Raw genomic sequence first — 20,114 nt, forward strand, 5'->3', positions numbered from 1 at the left:
ACTTGTTATGTTTTCTATTTATAACGAGGTCAATACTGCACATTGTGTAGCTGGACCTCAAGGACCAGGTAACTGGTTTGGAAGTGATTTTACCTCTGTATATTGGCTGATAGTCAATATGTGAATACATCAAATGCACACATACACACATGGTTGCATGTGACCTAAGGTGGAAAAGACATTTGAGCCTGAACTGGTTTTCTGGTAACTGGTTTGAATGCTATATGAGCACAATGCCCGCTTCTCATTACAGTGGTCACTGGGATTCATCGACTGGCTTAATGTAGATCCTATTTCATTGGATTATTTTTTTGTATCAATTTTGCTTTAATACAACTCTGGATGTACATACAAAATAGTAGCACTGTCTGATTCAACGATTGGAGATTGCCATGAATGCTCCAACGGTTTCACCCAATTACCATTACAATATGGTGGAGCTAAATTTATCTCTAAGATTTGAGAGTTTTTGCACGACTGACCATCCATATGTGTGTGTATTTCATCACTGTTCCAGAGCACAGGCCCAATCGCACAAGCAGCCAGCAGCATACCATCGCTGTAGAGTTAGAGTAGATAAGAGTTATACATTTCTTGAGCTCATATTCAGCACCAAAACATTTTTAAAAGCATAGGAGACTCAAGTACGCTCGACTGTTACGTGAATACAACATGGCATGAGTGCTTTTTGTATGCGTAAGTGAAAACAAGGTCTTGCCGGGCAACCATCTTACAGTAAGAGTGAAAATGGGCGCGTGTACGAATACATTTTCTTTGCTGGCCGCACATTGTTCTGCAGACCAGCATTGCAGTCATATATTTGGAATGCCTACTGGCAAGGAACTCTGGGATTTGGAGTGCCTCCAAGAAAATGCACCCATTGTGACTGTCAGGTGGTCAGTGTCTTCTTGGTTCTTTCGGTAAAGTCACGTAGAAGGGAAGTAATAAAATAATAAAAATAAAACATATTTGTATATATTTTTATTATTTTATTACTTCCCTTCTACGTGACTTTACCGAAAGAACCAAGAAGATGAATCCCTGCAGTCACGAAAGCTTTAAATCGAGGTGGTCAGTGCTCACAGATGTCTAGCAAGCCTTTGATGGCACAGGTGTATTACATGTTTTGGTGATGTTCAAATCCAAAACTGAGGGTGATAAAGAAAACGAGAAACATACAACACAGCGTTGCGAAACATGTCTTACGGTTTTTAGGTAAAACAATTATGAGCATTTGCTGAAGTTATGTGCTTCGTAGCTACAGCTCCCATGGAAAACATGCAAATACTAAAGTGGATTTTTCTTAAGACAAACACAAACATAATGGCCCTTAGTAGCTTTAAATCAAGGAAATCTATCTAGACTTACTACCCAACACGCGTTGTCAATCTCACCTCACCGTACTTTATGCATGCGGCAGAGTTTGCTGTTGTGTAAGTTATCGTTGCTGTGCTATTTTATGGATGGGTATAAACACAGGCCAACAAATTTTATTGACTTGCCTCTGGCGTTCATCTGGAAACCTTATTGAGTGATACAGACCAAATCCAAGCTATTTCTCAGCCAAGAGTTTATCCCATGGGCACTCAGGCTTGTGCACAAGGTCTTGTGTCATGTGGTTCTAGTCCTACTTTGTACATTCTCTCAGAGTAATTCGACTGTGCACAGTTGTGAAACACCATTAATTTCCAATTGGACCATGTCAAAAGGGAGCAAAAGGGAGCAGTAGGGGCAGGGATACCACGTGATTATGTTAAAAGAGAACCTGGGAATGCAACAATCGTCTCCAATTATGACCTTACCAAATCATGACGATATTAAACATGAACGTAAGAAACGTAGAGAATGCTGTACTGATAATCCCTCACGTTAATAAAGCTGTTATTCAGCTACAATAGTTACTTGTCACAAATATCCAGTCGTAATGTTGGCAGTAATATATTATTGCCTATACGTGGCAATAATGTTGTACTATCCCAGATTACCTTTTTTGAAATATTACAAACCCTTGTGCATTTTATACCTTTTGCATTAATAGTTAGATTTTAATGAAAACAATTATGAGTGGCCTTTGTTCGAATTTTGTATCTATTACATATATATTGTGAGTTTATGTCACTATTAATAACGCAGACTTATTTAGAATATTGTAGGTTGAACTTCTTTCGCACAGTATGTAGCCAACTGTGCTAAACGGAGGTGCAAGAAATTGTACCTTTTAATAATTCCACCAGTTTGTATTCTTTGGATTCTTTCTTTATTTAAATATATTTTCCTATCTTAGAGATTGCATATATTCAGTGTTGTTTTTTTGTCTGTAATTAATCTTAATTACAAAAACTATTTACAGTCCTTTGTCAAGGGGAAGCTTAGGACCTGAGGGTAGTAATGTTTAGCAATTGCACTCATGTCCATAGTGCAGTCCACCTGCCAGACCACCACAGATTTTCCCCTTATTGCCCTCAGTATTCTAAACACAAATGTTACATATTACAGCAAACAAAAAGTGCAATCATGTTCAAATATATTGTTGTTTAGTGTTACTTTAAATTTGTATTATTATTTATGAAATGTCTGTTTAACATGTAGGCTTTGACGACCAATATTATCCACAATAGAGTTTTTTTGGGTTAGATTGCATACATTTAACTGTGTCGTTAAACCCGCCACCACTCAACAAAGCCAATTTGTGATGTTTGTCACTTAAAAAATGAAATATATTTGAAATACACACTTAAATGTCAGGACAGCTCAATATGAATGATCAAAAGCCATGTACGATGTGCACACATATGTGGTGCATGCGTAGTGACATAGAATTGGTCACTAAACAGCATAGCGCTGGCTGCTGGCAGGGAAGGGGATCTGCAGCTTGAAGCACCCCTGACTGACAGCAGGTCACGTGATAGACCCGAGAGGAATCTAGGGGAAAGGTTATGGAAGGGACACGTCGAGAGCCCGCTAGTAGGTTCCAGAAGGGGGGCGTGGGCAGGGTGGAGCGAAGCGACGCTGACAGGATAAAAAGGGCCCCGGGAGGGAACCTCGGGGCTGTCGTTTGGAGTGGGATCCCTCTCGTTGTCGTCGTTGTTGCTGTTGAAGATCGTCGCCATCACCGCTGTCGTCTCCACTTGATAATTGCGCTGCTAGACGTTGTTGGCTGTCTCGGTTCAGCGCCGTCAGTGTCAGACGGCTAGCGTTGTGTGTAGGCTAGTAACCAGTGTAGAGTTGCGTATAAGCGAGAGACAGAGAGTGTGTAAGAATGTAGGGTGTATTGTATAAAGTGTACAAAGTGTGCTCGGTGTTTAATTAAATAATTGCCTCCAATAAAATACGTCTCCAAGTCATTCACTACACATACATAATTTCAGTGTGGTTCATCAAATGATATTGTGCTTTTTAAACTGAAATTTAGGTATTGTCTTAGCTAGAATGTTGAATTGTGATTCTATAAATGTGTAATAGTTCCCCGTAACAGTCCCCACAACATTGTCATTCCTTACCCCTTACATGCTGATGTTAATCCCTGCAACTAGTTGACCAGGAGTAATCCCAAGGTATGAAGAAAGGGGATTGGTTGCTGGAGACGAGGAGATATGGTCCGTGGTGTGAAGAAAGATTGATGGCTGGGAATGAGGAGACAGGGATGAGGGGAGGAAATGGTAGAGGGGGCCATGTGGATAAGGGAGGGATGTCGGAAAGAGTGACGGGGGAGAGAGTGCTGTGGATGAAGGAGGAAGCTTTGTGTGGGTAGGAAGGTAGAATACAAGGACTGGAACCGTTATCTGTCTTCACATGGTGGTGAGGAGAATGCATACTACACATGTATACAAATTACAAATACTCTACTTAAATTAATAGTTGTATTGAAGGTACCTGTTTCAACTGTGTAACAAGTAAAGGAGGCAAATCACAATTCAGACCTACCTGATTCATGTGGTTATTTTTCCATGCATTCCGCCACATTTTGGTGCAACGATGGCTTGGAAAATGGCCTTCATTCCACCCAACAGTGGCCAATTTACACAAATTCCAACTTACGTGTGGCTGTATAAAAACACGAATTCAACCAATATGAATGCTACGATTGTAGAATTGCCCAAAGTAGGCGGGGTTAGGGCAGGGCCAACGGTGGCGAGTAAATTTTGCATCGTGTACAAATCTCAATATGCATACTTTGGGGGCATGGCTTTTTCTGGGAACTGAGAGGGCATTATGGTTCATTCTACAAAAATCCTTGTGGATATTTGATGACTAGGTTGTAAAGCTTTCTCCCCCTACTTTTCCATGAAATATTTAGAGCAAGTTTTTAACTAAAAACCTTTTGAAAGGATCACCGTGCCCTACCATCACTTTCAGCAAATTCCATGCCCCCAAAGCATTCCAGACTATTTATGAACGGCAGGTGTAAGAAGCATGGTGCTCTAAACTTTGAAGAATGGAAGTGCAAAGACAAAGACACACGCATGCATGCATGATGAAGATGGAGAAGATGATGGTAATGTTATTTGTGATAATGATATTGCTATTTCTGTTATTGCTGCTGCTTATGTTGCTTGTGCCTTAAATTAGTACCTGGTATGGTGGTGTTCTGGTGGTAAGGATTGGTGGATTGCCACAGGATCGTCTTCATTTATAATAATTTATCATCACCATTATCTTCACCTATCATCGTCATTTGTTATTACCATCATCTTTACTTACAACCATTTATCAGAATCATCATCATCATCTTCACCTATTATCATCATCATTTATTATGACCATAATCTTAATTTACCATACTAATTTATCATCATTTATCATTAGAACCACTATGAGTTCCAACTTTATCATCATCATTGTCTTCCTCTTCATGATTATCATTATCATCCAAGCCAACTTTGGCTAAGTGTGACAATTCTTTGCATAAGCGAAGTAAAGAGAAGGTCTCACACGGACGAGGCCTAATTGGTTGCCTCAGTCCATTGGCAGGGTGAGCATGCTGATGAATCCCATGACTGCTCCCCTGGCTACTGACCCGCTGTGTGGTTGTGTGTGGAGTGCAGTTATAACCATTCCACAAGGAAATTTCAGTCTCATGAGTAAGATTTGCAAACGAACTCGAGCCCCGTGTATCAGCAGGGAAGAAGTGTCTTTTAGACTAGGTGGTAATGAACAGACTTTTAGGGGTTGATTGCTAGTAGTAGTTGCTATTGACTACAGATGGACTATTTGTGAAAAACAGGTGTCTGAGGCATGGCTCTACATCCCAAATGGAAGAACAAAAGAAGGATTGTGCAGGATTGTGCATTCACATGCAGCCCTGTGTGATGGTGTTGCGACTCTTGGGAGTAAGCTGCGATAATCACATTATCTGCAGAGAGATTCATAGGTCAAAGCCAAGCTGGTATTTTCTGTCCTTGCATGCATGGTTTCTGTAAACATTAATGTTCATGCATATGATATGGACACATTTAGGACATTATCCGTCATTAAAATTAACATTCACACTGGAGATTATCCTAAATTAGCATATTGTGTTGGAAAAGGTACATTTCTTCCCACTCACCATTCCATTTGCCACTCACCATTCCATTTGATGAATTCTGTCTTTTACAAAAAAAACTACAAGCCATATCTTACAAAATAAATCATCACCAATTTTGTTTTCACACAAACCCTATGCCTCCATTCACGTACATTCACACAACACACATGATCAACCGGTGCGTGCGACTCAACCTTAAACACTCACGTGCGATGAGTGGTGTCGATGACTGGTGTTGGCTGACCTCGGATGAATTATAATTACAATTGCGGGAGCTTGGTCAGCTGAAATTACAATGACACTGTGATTGCAATTCAATACATGTTACACAATTGTAATTGTAATTATACACTGGGTGTCAGTGTCAGGTTTAAGGAAGCTCGTTGCAAAATTCTTCACCATGGATCTTGGCGACAATATGCCGTGCCGTTGCCATTGCTGCATGGCCGTGTTTTTTGTTATTCAGAGTTTGTGTTGGTTGTATGCACTTTTATTGAACTTCTTTTGCACCATACGTAGCCAACCGTGTTAATCAGAGGTGCAGAGGAAGGACAACGAACTTAACAGAAAATGTTTTTCTAAAGAAATTAGCTTTCAATCTAGATTTAAAAGTGCATAGCTCCAGTAGCTTCCTAATATCGGAAGGAAGAGCATTCCAGACGGCCACAGAAGCGCATCTGAAAGCGCAGAGAATATTTTACGTGTGGTTAGACTTTTGCTGGAAAGGCGGGATTCCCTCACAAGGCCTGCGCACCCTGCTTTGCAAGAACTTTCCTTCAGAAAGGCATATCCGATAGCTCAGTGGATCTACCAGCTGCTTGGTTGAAGAGATGGATTACCCTGTGTTATCGTAACTCAGGTCGGTGGTGCTCGTGGAAATTTACCCTCACGTAACCGATAGTGATGGTGACAATGGACCTCCAATGATGGCCATTGGTAAATTGGCCACAGAAAGTACGCTGGGTTCCTTTATCCAGCACTATAGGCTGGACACGTTGGCCTCCGCTGATGTCGCTTTTTGGTAGGGGTGTTCTCTCCGCTGCTGTGTCATTGATCAACGTGGTATCCCACCTCCTCAGTTTCATCTCTGGCAAAGGTTAATCATATAGAATGGTGAGGGTGGCGGTGACACTGAGAATAAATATATTTTTAGGACTAATGTAAAAAAAAACGCATACATGTCACCGCCACTCCAGTTCCCTCCCACCTCCCCTGTTGATTGTCTGATCATAGGTATTCAAGAGCTGTAGGAGGACATTCAGAGTCAAGGGCGTTGATAGCTGTGAAGCTCTCCATTACAAGTTGCCACCTATGGGATTTCTGAGTCATAGGAGACTGATAGCAGCCGGAGGTGATATCACTTCAGAAAGGGCTGGATGAGTCCATATCCGCATGTCATTGGGTATAGGTCACTGCAAGGTGGCCTGTACCATTCAAAGTATAGCTGAGTTGCAAACACATGTTACATGAGTTGAATGGTGGATACATGATGCATTTGTGAGATGTGCCTGATAGTGTGGCTGAGTAGACAACATTTTTCATATGGAATAGCGCAACATGGTGGTGATATGAAGGAGATATTAGTTTTAACGTAAGTCCTAAAAAAATCCTTCTATTAAAGAACATGGGGAGAGGAATTCTCAGAATATGTCTTGAGTGAGTACTTGTTTAAAGGATCAACGCGCTATGTTAGTCATCCTACCGAGTGACAAACGGGAATGGTCACCAATTTTTGGGAACACAATGAGGCTATTCGCCCGTATAATCAATCTAAAAAAAAATTGTGAGGGCAAATGTGTCGGTGGGAATGTTTTGCTGTATTTAAAAAAGATGTTGACAAAGTAAATATTTTATACAACATATGCGGTGCTACAAAATTGAGCCATTTTTAAACGCTGTAAAAATAATTTACTTTTCTGGTTAAATGCATGTTGGGGCATTACACCAAAATATGCAGTCATAAGCAAATATCAAATTACTTTCACAGTGAATACTTCTACATGTGCCTCCATATTTAATCCAGCTACAGTTTATTAAATAAATCAAGCAATCGTCGTCAGGAGAAAAAAGAGAGGAAAGCTACTGAGGCAGGCTGTTTTAAAGGTTTGAAATGGGTTTAACCCAAGGGTCATAAACGAAGTGGGCGGGGCTAGTGATGTTAAAGTGAGAAATTAGCATGTTAATGTAAGATCGGAGAGCTACCTCCACGACAAGGGCGCGAAGGTGGCCATTGTATTGTGAGAGATTAGCATGTCAATGTAACATCGCATGCGGAGGTGGCCATTGTATTGTGAGAGATTAGCATGTCAATGTAAGATCGCATGCGGAGGTGGCCATTGTATCGTGAGAGATTAGCATGTCAATGTAAGATCGCATGCGGAGGTGGCCATTGTATCGTGAGAGATTAGCATGTCAATGTAAGATCACATGCGGAGGTGGCCATTGTATCGTGAGAGATTAGCATGTCAATGTAAGATCGCAGAGCCGCCGCCACATCGAGGACATGAGCAATGGCGGCTGTGTTAGTGTGAGACATTTAACCTGTTAATGTAAAACCAGAGAGTCGAAAATAACAACTAACATCGGAAGGTAGGATGGAAACATCACAGCCAGTTATGATTTAAACTGGTTAATAACGTCCTTGCAATGATTTCTCAGTTTGTACCCATCTTCTCGGTTGAAATTGTGTCTGTGTCTATATCTGGATGGCTTCATGAACGAATCTTTATTGATAGCCAGTGGGCTTGCAAAGTACCTTCGTCTTAGATAAATCAATTTCGTGTGAGCCCACCGCATTAAAACAATTATCAACCACGGCCGAGGTATTGGTCCTACCGTGCTTCAGATCTGCCTTATGTTCATGAACGCGGTCCGAGACATGTCGCTTAGTTTCCCCAATGTAACTACTGCCACAGACAACTTAGTTTGTAGACGCCGGGGTATTGCATGTCAGGGATCACATCCTTCACAGATCTCCTGATGACGATTTACGATTGCTTGTGTTGTGGTCGAAACGTCGTAGTTTTTTGTAAAAAAAATGTTGTCCTATGTGACTTGACCGAAAGACCTGCAGTCACGAAAGCTTTAAGTCAAGATTTAAACATGTAATATTAACCATTTCTATAATTTGCACACAATGAGTCTGAAGTCTTGCATTGATTTTAGAACTTTTTCTAGATATTGATAGTGCTTTGTAACTATTAATTATACAATGCTATTTAATACTTTTTGAGAAGTATTTTCAAATGTCATTGACTTCACGAGTGGTTTCACCGTTGGAGACGCTTCAAGTGGGAGCCTCTGGTGAGATCCCCAACCACTTATGAACCAGGGCTGGTGAAACCAATTTCAACCACCCCCCAATGGACAAAAACTAGGGGGACATTTGATTGATCCAAATGAATGCGATCAATGACAGCAAATTTCTTTTAAAATTAAAGCAAGCGTCCCAAGTTAGGTGCACTGAAGGGGAGGATGGATTTTAGTGATTTAATTATATATTTAAAGAGTGGAGTGGCCAGAATAATATGCAGGGGTAAAGGGCATGTGAATGACAGACATGAAAGGGTAGTGGGACCACTGCTAGATTTTGTTATTCACGGAGTGCAGACTTTCATGGGAATACATGTGCATCTCCCATAGTAGGATGTGCTCTAACAGCAATCCTACTTGCCAAATCTCATATCTCTGGATACATCACTCAACATTGAGTCCTCCTGCAATGGCACGTTGTTGAGTTCTAACACATCTATAAACTCTACCTTGATTGGACTATTCATACTCTTGGGCTTGGGAATGTTTCATCCTTTGGCTGCCATTTCATCACCAGTCTCATCCATCAACCATGATCCTTTATTGCGATGTGTACTTCCCAATCCCCCTTACTTTACTCAAAACTCTTTTTGATGCCTCTTCAGTGTAGTTGCCAGAATGCATCACAGCATAGTTTTCAACTTTTGTTACGTTATTTTAGAGTCCGTGTTTTTGATCCATGTCACAGTGGATGATATGCACTGATTGAAAACGTTCTTCTGCAACACATTGCTCTGTTATATATATGATAAAATTGTTTTTTTCTAAAGCACCCCACCTTGTTCTTGGGTGCCTCTTTATTTCATAACTTTGATCCCAGTCTGCCTTCATTAATTGCCCAAGGTATACATTTTAGGCTGTTGTTTTTCAGTTGTGTCCTCAAATGGCTGTTTTAATTTGTACAAACTTTTAGATGTGCCTTTTTTTGCTCTTTATCTTGAGCTCAACTTTGCAGCCTTTTTTTTATTCTACCATTTCTTGTCGTTCATATTTATTATTTGTTTTAGTGTTGTTAGCAAATGTCAGATGGTGAATATTGTCTCCATTTAAATGTATGACTTTATTTATTCATTCAAATTTTCGGAACATATCTTCTAATTATTATATCAGTAGCCTTGTATATTGTTTCCTGACTCCTCTACTAATTTGTTACACACAATATAATTGTAGCTGTTAAATATTTAAAATGGGTTTGATCTTGTATATCTGATTAGGGCCTTCGTTAATGAGAGCTTGGATGACTGCATCGGTTTCAAATGACGCAAATGCACTTTCCTAGTCTATGTTTGTATGTTGAACTTATTTTGCACCATCTGCCACATCCTCTTGAGCCTTCTGCTAATCCTTCCAGCACCATGAGTGGTAACCGTCATATCCCTGTTGGCTGTGAACTCTAATATATGCTTTCCTCTGTTTTTCCTGTCTCTGATGTAATAATAACCAATCCTCCTATCTCTGCTCCTTACCCCTCACGTTGCATTGACGTCTCCCAACGTGATGGTGTTGTGTGTTTTGCCCATTTACAAGTTGGTTAATTTCTTCATACATTCGGAATGCTACATCGGCATGACTTACTGTTGGGGCCTACGTATGAAATACATTGATGTTGTAGTGGTTTGAGAGCTTTAATATTAACTAAACAACTCTCTCTGAATTACGATTGAATTCTAAAATGCCGTATTTGATTCACAAAAACGCTAAGAAATCCACACCTCCATAATTGCTGTCATGTCACCCTCTGCAAAAGAAAGCGTTGTCACTATTGACATATATGGAGTGTGCTCCTTTCTCCTCACCTCAATTTAGTTTTACGTCCGAATTTATTTCTCCCATTTTTGTCTCCCGTTCAGCAAGGTTTGATTCTGAAGAGGAGTATGCATGTTTTATGTATCATCTTCATCATCATCATCTTCAGTCGCTTGGCCCTGGCCAAAGTGCAGTGGTCCCCACAAGATGTCTCCAGATGACCCTATCCTGAGCACACCACCACCACCACCACCACGCTGAGCACAGTCCAAGACGGTGATGTTTGAAGTCAGCCTCAACAGTGCGCGTCCACGTCAATCGTGGTCTGCCCAGAGGTCAGCTCCAGTCCCACGGTAGGCTGTTGATGATTCTGTGCGAGGCATCCACCCGCGCAGACCACAGTAGATGCTGTTCAACGGGGAACCTCAGCGTTGGTGATGTGCTCACTGAAGTGGATGCAGACACACCACTGCTTTCCTGCGTGGCGACGTCGTTATAATGCTGGAGCATCAGATGTATCTGTCGAGCGTGGCAATATTCAAATACAGAAGTATATAGTCAGTGGTGGAAATAAATAATCCAGCATGCTCATGTGAATGGTTGGCCTATAACATGTCTCGGTGATTATTAGAACCCCCTGCTCCTTCACCTCCCCAGCCAAAGTTATGGCTCGTGCATCCAGAGCTGCTGGGGACTGGGATCTGTGAAATTATGGGTGCTGCTTCACAATACAGTACATTACCATTCAGGGCAGTACGAGTTGAATAAGGGAGCACATTTTGTTTCACCTCTCACCGATTATAATCGAACCAGTGGGGGTAACCCTGTCCAGTATAGCTCCTCAGATCTTAAAGCAGGGATGGGGAACCTTTTCATTTTGTGTTTAGCATTATTCAAACATTAACCAAGACCGCAAAAAATTAGGGCTCACCAATAGCGCAATACAGTAGGACCTCGGAAATCGAACGCACTAGAACTCGAACAAATCGGTGTTCGAACGATATTTCCGAACATTTTTTGCCCCGAAAACCAAACGAAATTCGGAGGTCGAACGGGCAATCACGACTTGAAAAAAGCCTGTACGGCTGAGACGCGTATGGCCAGCGTGCATGACGCTTGCCCAGACAAAGGGGACTCCCCTTCCAAATAATAACACCACCACCTCCTCCTCCTCACCACCTTCCACTCAAGCCATCAACTCTCCTTACTACAGGTAAAGTGAAGTTCAATGTTCATTTATTTCATTTATTCCATATATTTATTCATTTATTCAATTTATTTATTGTGTTTCTTGTTTTTTTGTATGATTTTATGCATGTAATTACTGTAAACTTCGTGTAAAATGCTTTATAATGAGATATTTTTTGTGTCTGGAACCAATTAATGTCATTTACATTAATTCTTATGGGGAAAATTAATTAAATCGGTGTTCGAGCAAATCGGTGTTCGAATGGCTTTCTGGAACGAATTAAGTTCGATCTCCGGGGTACCACTGTATTGCAATGCCTGTGCCTTTTTCCTCCCACTAACGTATCGATGTCAGGTCACATTTTCGAAATAGACACACAGCTGAGATGCTTGTAGTGATGGATAAATCTACTTTGTCGGCCATTGAGAAGTGTTACGCCTCATGTGCCTGCAGGCTATACGAGACAAAGTCATAGCCCATCGACCTCTCGTGCTTCTTTACCCCATTAAGACAACGACCCATCGTCACTGAAAAAGAGCTTTGTTAGCTCAGTGGGCCCTACCTGAAATAAACTGACTGACTGACACTTGCCCTTATTTAATGGTTCTCCCTGTGTTGGAGGGGAGGGGAGGGGAGGTGGAGATTAATCTGAATTATATCAAGCTCATACAGTAAGGCAGTTCATCCATTTAAAGCGTGGTGCTTATTTACATTTTCATCTCGATTGCTGACGAAGGCACCTTCCTATTTATCGTAATTATGGAAAAATTACCCTTTCAAAGGTGCTTGGGATTGTTGTTTGTTTACAAAATTAGGCGTCTGGTGAAGTTACACTTTTCAGGAATAACAATGAATATATTTTAAGGTTAAATAAGCTTACCATTTTTGTAACAAAAAACTCACATGCGTCAATAACACTGCCTTATAAAGAAAGCGTCAGCTGTAGAGTATGACACGTGACGTTTTGGGCGAAGGACGTTCTTTACAGCCACAGAGAGTGCAGCTCATGGACACTATTTTCGTTATTTGTGCATCACTGCCAACATAGTATCACCAAATAAGTGGTTTCATTTTAATTGACTTAATTTGTACATTTAATTGCTCCAAAATTAAGAATCTAATTGAGTTATTTACAGTGCACATTTTTTAAAAATATCTCTATTCACAGTTTACTATATTGCATTGTACAACTACTACATTCATGTGGTGAAATTGGTGAAATTGAGGTTGGCTCAAATAGGGTGTGATATTATTTTGCCATTGGCTATAGAATGGTATATGAGGTGCTGGCTGTCATCACAAGTTAAGCTGCATAATAATTTTTTTACCATAAAATATACTGTACAGCGGCACACATCCACAGTTTACAAACCGCTTAAAAATTCCGGAGTGATGTAGACTCCTTAAATATATTTGCCTTTGAAGAAAAAAAATTAAATACGTGGTTTTGTAGGTGATCCATAACCTTTTGGAATGTCTTGTGGATTATTTAAGAATGTGGCAGGTTGCATGTTGTAAGGAGTCATATTCCATACCAGGAGATTTACGTGAACTTGAAGGCCGTCTACGGGACACTAACATTTAATGCAAGATTTTAATAAACTATTCATAAACTGTTTTAACCTGAATGCAGCATCATGTTTTGGCCGAATGTTCAAAAGCACATTCAATACGGTGTTTAGCGGAGGAGTATCTTTCCATTTACTTCAAGAGCATTTAGATACCAGAGGAAGTACCCCGGTCGCTGGGCGATGGACCCCCAACATTCCCATTTCCCCACCCCCTGGTGCCCGCCCCCCCTCATGTGTGACAACCCCATAATATGCTGTATTTTCACTCCTGTGTTGAAAAGCATAAACAAATTTGGAGCGTTTTACATGGGAAGTAGTTGAGTTTGTTTAACTTACATTTATACTTTTAATTTATAACACCCTGTGAAATGTAATTACCGTAAACGTGTAACAGAAATGTTGCACACTCGAAATGAAGTACGTGGGCAGGTGCTCCAAATCGAGGGCAAACACATTTATTGTGGTAAATCTGTAAAATGCACACACAGCAATCTTCAACTGAGTCACCATTAACCATGTGACTGGTGTACAAGTGCAGTTAATCAATTACCTTGCAAGCCCCCTACAGGCCCAACTCCGTTATCGCATACTGGTGTACACACATGCATCGATGTACTGCACAGCACATAAGGACTTTCACAAAACCACACTTTACTCCCTTGCTGCACGAGGAAATAATTAAAAGAGTGGTCCATTCCTAATGTGCCACACTCTCCCCCACAGAATGAGTGTCATTTCGACACTCCATTTTCCCCCTTGCAACCTTTTGCAGTCTTTTTCCTTAAACTGGCCATGAAAGGAGTTTATAAAATCGTGAAAACAATTTCTCTAGAGATATCCCTTCCAAGATAGCGCCACTCCATAAGCTCTCTTTTTTGGGTGAGCTCCAACTCTTTGTGCACAAAGAGACAGGAACCCAAGCATTAGATTATGCTTTTGGAATTACCAGACACTCTGGTATTAATAAACCATGCTTCACATTTTACTGACCAGAAATGGTTAGGATTCTTTTCCCAGTACCTGTTAAAATAATGCCTTGTGGAATTTAGTTCTTGGGTACTTACATATCAGCCTACCAACATACTTGAAACCTTTTCCTCACCATTTTTTTCCATCTTAAGCAATAACCCCTTCTTAACATATTAAACACAACACTAACAAAAAATATCTTAAACAACTTAACAACCAAATGACCACAGCTTATATTTTGTCTTGATCACCCATGTTATAGGGCTTCTTCACCGCCAGCTTGATTTGGTGCTTGTTGGTGCGCACGTCTGTGATGAACACCAGCGTGTTGTCCTCGATCTTCTTCATCGCCACCTTAGTCGTCAGTGGGAACTTGATGATGGCGTAGTGGTCCATCTTGTTGCGCGTGGGTGCGCTCTTGCGTGGGTACTTGGGTTGCCGCTGCAGCCACAGCATGTGAGGCCTGGAGAACGTGGGGAAGGTGTGCACCTTGCGGTGGCGCACCGCGTGCACCCTGCGCAGCACGTTCTTCTTGGCCTTTAGTGCCTTGGCCCTCGCCTCGCCTTTGGGCCGCGCCTTGGCCCCCCGGTCCTTGCCACCCTCGGCCCCGTGGGCCTTGCCGCCCTCAGGATGCCCCTTGCCTTTGACCCCCTCGGGCTTGGCCGGAGCCGCGGCCGCTGCTTCCTTGCGGGGCTTGGGCACCATGATGTGAAGAACGTTCAGATCCTTGCACGACTGTCTTTACATTTGGTGCCCGTACAATTTCTTGGTCCGTCTCGTTGGAAGAGCTGATCCCCATCAGTGAACTCTAGGAAACTCTCCTGTCTGGCTCGCCATAAAATGTTGCACACTCGAAATGAAGGACGTGGGCAGGTGCTCCAAATTGAGGGCAAACACATTTATTGTGGTTAATTTGTAAGATGCAACAGCACGTGTGTCACACACAGCAATCTTCAACCGAGTCGCCATTAACCATGTGACTGGTGTACAAGTGCGATTAATCAATAACCCTGCCAGCCCCCTACAGGCCCAACTCCGTTATCGCATGCTGGTGTACACATGCATCGATGTATTGCACAGCACATAAGGAGTTTCACAAAACCACACTTTACTCCCTTGCTGCACGAGAAAACAATTAAAAGAGTGGTCCATTCCTAATGTGCCACAGAAATTTACCCGAGCACTGGGAAATTGAATAAATCAACAAGCAATTGACATGTTTGAACTGTGACGGTTTCTTTGTAGATCATTTTACAAGTTAGGAATATCTCGGTCATACATGATGGTATGTTTAGTGTAGCCATGTCTTTCCCGCAGACAATGGCGGAGCCAGGATTTTCACGTAGGGCGGGCAACCCCTCCAGCAATTAAAATGATAGGAGCTGTTAGTCCTGTCATGTGTTCTCAACGTGCTTGGTTAAAATGGAGCATGCCAAGAAGGAACATTTGTAAATTTACTTCCTGCTGAGTATAAAAAAAACGAATCCATTAAAAGTTTGATTCTCTTTGAAATTGTGCTAGAAAACAATTGTAAATTGCATAGCATTCACAATGTAGTAAAAATTGGTCGATGATAACCAATTGTCTTGGTGATTAACAGGATGTGCTGCCCAATTTATGTTGAGGTTGAAAGTCACTGTCGACTGGTGGTGCTGTAGTTTATACAAGACTTGTCGTCTCAGGATTGCCAAGGACAGGTGATGATGTCCTCTCAGACAGCTGGGACCATAATGCCATGTCATGAAGCAAATACTGTAACCCAGTGGCGGCTCCTGCAAAATCTCTCAGGGGGGGCAAATGTCTGGATGATTGATAAGGATAAGGTCCACCCATGCAATGAATAAACTAACAGCTTAAGCATGTAAAGGCAACTTCACTTCTTTAATATTAATGAAAAATAAAGTGACTCTTACAATACATCTTGTTTGTTTATATACTCACTATTAAAACAAACCACTCAAGTTTATTTTATTAAAGATTCCACTAGGTGGCAATAAATTATATTGTTGGATGAAACGTGCTTACGTATGATGACGTTAGCACGTATGATGACGTAAGCACGTTAGTGCATGCCCTCCCGGAAGCCATAGAGAATGCATTGCAGCGCCCCCGTTCGAAAAAAAACATCTTTGAATGTAAGTCTATGAGGCCACTCGGGGCGATTCTCAGCCGTAGGGAAATCGCCCAAAAAGAGGCGGTACTCCACAGAACGTGACATGACGCTGATTGGACTATATCCAGAGGCTGACAGTGACGGCTAGCGTGACTCTGTGGTTGAATGACATTGGTGGTGCGTCGCCCAATCGCCCTAATGAAGAAACCGCCCCTGCTGTAACCCATTTGTTCAGAGTAGGGGCACACCGCATATCACTTTTTATGCTTCGCTCATATTGTGAATCCGAATTCAAAATTAAAAGAGTATTTTTTGTGATTTTGTTGCAATTCGCTAGCAAGTCCCTTTGTCTCCCTATGTCACCCTGTATTTTCCCCTGTCTATGCGTATTTCTGTCTCCTTTCTCTCTGGTATCTGCCTCTGTATCTCCCCTTCACAGTGGGGGTTGTATAAAGTGTAGAAGGAATTCATTTTCAATTGTAGATTTTAAAAGAACTGTGAAGTCTCCCCCCCACACACTTTTTCTACTCTGAATAAATTCTTATTTTATTTAAACATGCTTTTGAGATACTTTATTTGCATTCCATCAATGTTCATTGTCTTTATGACACACCATTTCAAATGCCATAATGAAATAAAAAAACATAATTGTCATCTGTGTGTATGACCAAATCACCGTAAAAATGCGCAATCCAGTCAGATCACACAAGGCGGGTTGACATCTGGAATATACTGTACTTGAATGGGTTATCGGCAGGGCTTGTCAGTAGGTGTGAGCATGGGGCAGCGCGTGGTGTACAGGGGAAGGTAGTGCTGGGCATCACCCCCTTCCTCTGCGTGAATTTTCTTCGGTTTCCTCCCACGTGAAGTCACACATTGATGGTGTTGGCCCGACATCCCAATGTAGGGCCCCCATGGAAAAAAAAACTAATCTTGAGACTTTCCTCCATAAATCATTGGCAAATTGTGTATTATTGTAAAAAAAAAAAATGTATAATGCACCGCTACAATATTTTTTTTAATTCTGAGATTCCACGGTGTACAGGATAATCTACCCCATAATTAACATGACTGTAATTATTAACATCCTTTAATAGTGATGCAGACCAGCACAGTCGGTGGTATGTGCAATATTACATTTGGTGATAATTTGTACTTGCAGTTTTACACCTGCAGACACCACCCTGGCAGTTGTGCCCCCACTGTGGCGCTCCACGCATTATGCTTGATGCGAGCAGCTGTCTATAAACACCGTCTGTGTGCCTCGCAGTGATCCTGCGCTTGTGGGTATTATCAAGGGACCTTGGACAAAGACTGCACATTACATTTTATAACTCTTCTATTCGTATAATGTGTTCAGTGTGTTTACCTTCTCAGCGGGTGCATACACAGTTTGGAATCCAATGGAACATTCTCACCAAGTTATATTATATATGTACAGCTGCTAGTAAACATTATCACCGCCGACCGAGTAAAGGTGAAGTCTACTGCAAGAAAACGTCTCATTGCTAGCAAAGTCATCGATAGTTATGATGAAATTGGTTTCCTATGCAACATACACGCTCGTAGTGTGTACATGCTTTTATTGACGAAGTTTGCCTTTATTGTGATTTGCTCAGGTGTCTACTCGAGATACGATTCACGCTTTCCGTAAGCCATTATTTCAAAAAGTTAAATCCATAAATGACACCGTGCACTGTCTGTTCTACCCCCTTTCCCTTCCCCCAAACATGAATGAGTAAATTGTCATCGAATTTGCTGTAGAGTGACTAGGTTCCCACAGAACAATATGATTGGTGTTGTAATGCCATGCTTGTTTCATTCGCAGTTTATTATAGGCACGATGCTCATCATGTATAGATGGCTGGAGGTGAAAACAAATAAGTAATGCCACGGACCTGGCACCCTAATAATCTTTGTCACTAAATATTAACTTCCCCAATAATTCGTGAATAAATAATTGAGTTTATGGAAAACATAAAAAGTATACAGCATTGCTTCATTTTAAAAGGAGAAATTGAAGTTCCAAAGTACTTTGGATAGAGTTGAAATTATTAACGTTTTCATAATAATTGTGAATTTTTTTTTCAAATAAAATTAAAACGGACTGAGTTGACAAAACATTCCCAGTTGATTCAAATTAGTTTTTGGTAATTACTGGACACTATTCGCTGATGGCATTAAATTGGGTTACATTCACGTAATTCAGTTTTTTATCAGGATGGTTTGTGAGTTTTTTTAATTGGCTAATTATTGTAGCTGCTTTTTTTTAATATTCTATGGATGCAGCAGGACTGTAAATACTGCAATATAATATATATTAGGTTGATTCTGATAGGTTACAGAGAGAGGAAATATGTGCACACTGAGATAATCATAAAAATGATTATTTATTTAGATGTTCAGTGTGCTTACAAAATAATGTATGATTTGGGTTAAATATTGTATTTAAGGTAACCCGACTTTAAATGCATGGAACACTGGCTTCTTTACAGAAAAAATATGAATATTATGGTTTGTGCTTAACATTCCATTGCATGGCAATTTCAATGCCTGCTTATTATATTCACTCTCCATTACCAGACATTAAACTGCATACAAAAATAATGATAGTGAGGTAATTGATTCTATTACGCCAATTTTAAGCAGACTAAAAATATATATCCAACCATAATAGTTTCAGTAAGCTATTGTATTTTCGCGTCGTGGGTAAATACTGAGTGAAATTTGGCATATTTTGGTTGAAAACATGAATGTACAACTTGCTTGACTGGCATTTGCCTGGAGTAGATGCACAATGATAAGTACATTGTACAACAAATATAGTATTGGAGGCATGTATAAGCACACATGTAGTTACAATAGCCATTACATGGAACATACACAAGCAGTTTTAGTCAAATACATGTACAGACACATTCATGCACAAAAACACACACGGGGACGTACATACATAGATATTCAGTCGACTTAGAGAGTACACGCTGCTGCATGCACTTGCACTCTTCTCAAAAGCAAACGAATGTACACAATTGCTCAAACATTCAATACATACCATAGACGCAATATAAAATAAAAAAAACACGTCTTAATGCATATTTATTTACAGCCCCACAGCGGCCTGTTGTTTATTATTATTAAATCCTTTATATTAAGTTCACTTGCTTGCTTGCTTGTGCGCTTACGACCATGCAAATAACCCACTTCCCGTGATCCAATCGAGCTGACATTTTGCACACAGACTCGTTGTGCGTGACAATTTATTTTCGTGAAAAAATATTTCCATAACTTTACACTTTTTAGGAAAAAAACATTTCTATTTAATTACCAATTGCTTAATGGTAGCAGGCAATCATCTGACCCATAGGTGGCAGCCATCTCAAGCCAGAGGACGAGAGGACTCTAGCCGCCACGCATATAAAGGATTTATAGTGAAAAACTTTTTTTTACGGGTTAATTTTTTTAAAATGTTAATGGTGGTCGCTCATGCAATGACTATCCAGGCTCAGCCTTACTTGTATTCTGGGATCTCATGAAGTCAAGCACATTCCAGGTGATTTGGCCAAGGACATTCATACTTGCTTGGAACTATTAAATGACAGCCATTTGCTAGATTGAGATTTTTAAACGTGTACATATTTTGACTATTTTAAAATGCTATTAAAAAATATCTGAGAAAGCACAATG

General features: G+C 40.8%; 1 protein-coding gene and 1 pseudogene across 3 annotated transcripts in view; one reads left to right on the forward strand and one right to left on the reverse strand.

Moving 5' to 3' along the window:
• LOC144942254 (acid-sensing ion channel 1-like) overlaps positions 1 to 20,114 on the forward strand; it is a 201,265-nt gene that overhangs the window by 58,719 nt on the left and 122,432 nt on the right. The window lies entirely within an intron of this gene.
• LOC144946985 (large ribosomal subunit protein uL23 pseudogene) lies at positions 14,546 to 15,019 on the reverse strand (annotated as a pseudogene).

The sequence above is a fragment of the Lampetra fluviatilis genome, chromosome 2 (assembly GCF_964198595.1).
Source record: "Lampetra fluviatilis chromosome 2, kcLamFluv1.1, whole genome shotgun sequence".
Taxonomy (NCBI): Eukaryota; Metazoa; Chordata; class Hyperoartia; order Petromyzontiformes; family Petromyzontidae; genus Lampetra; species Lampetra fluviatilis.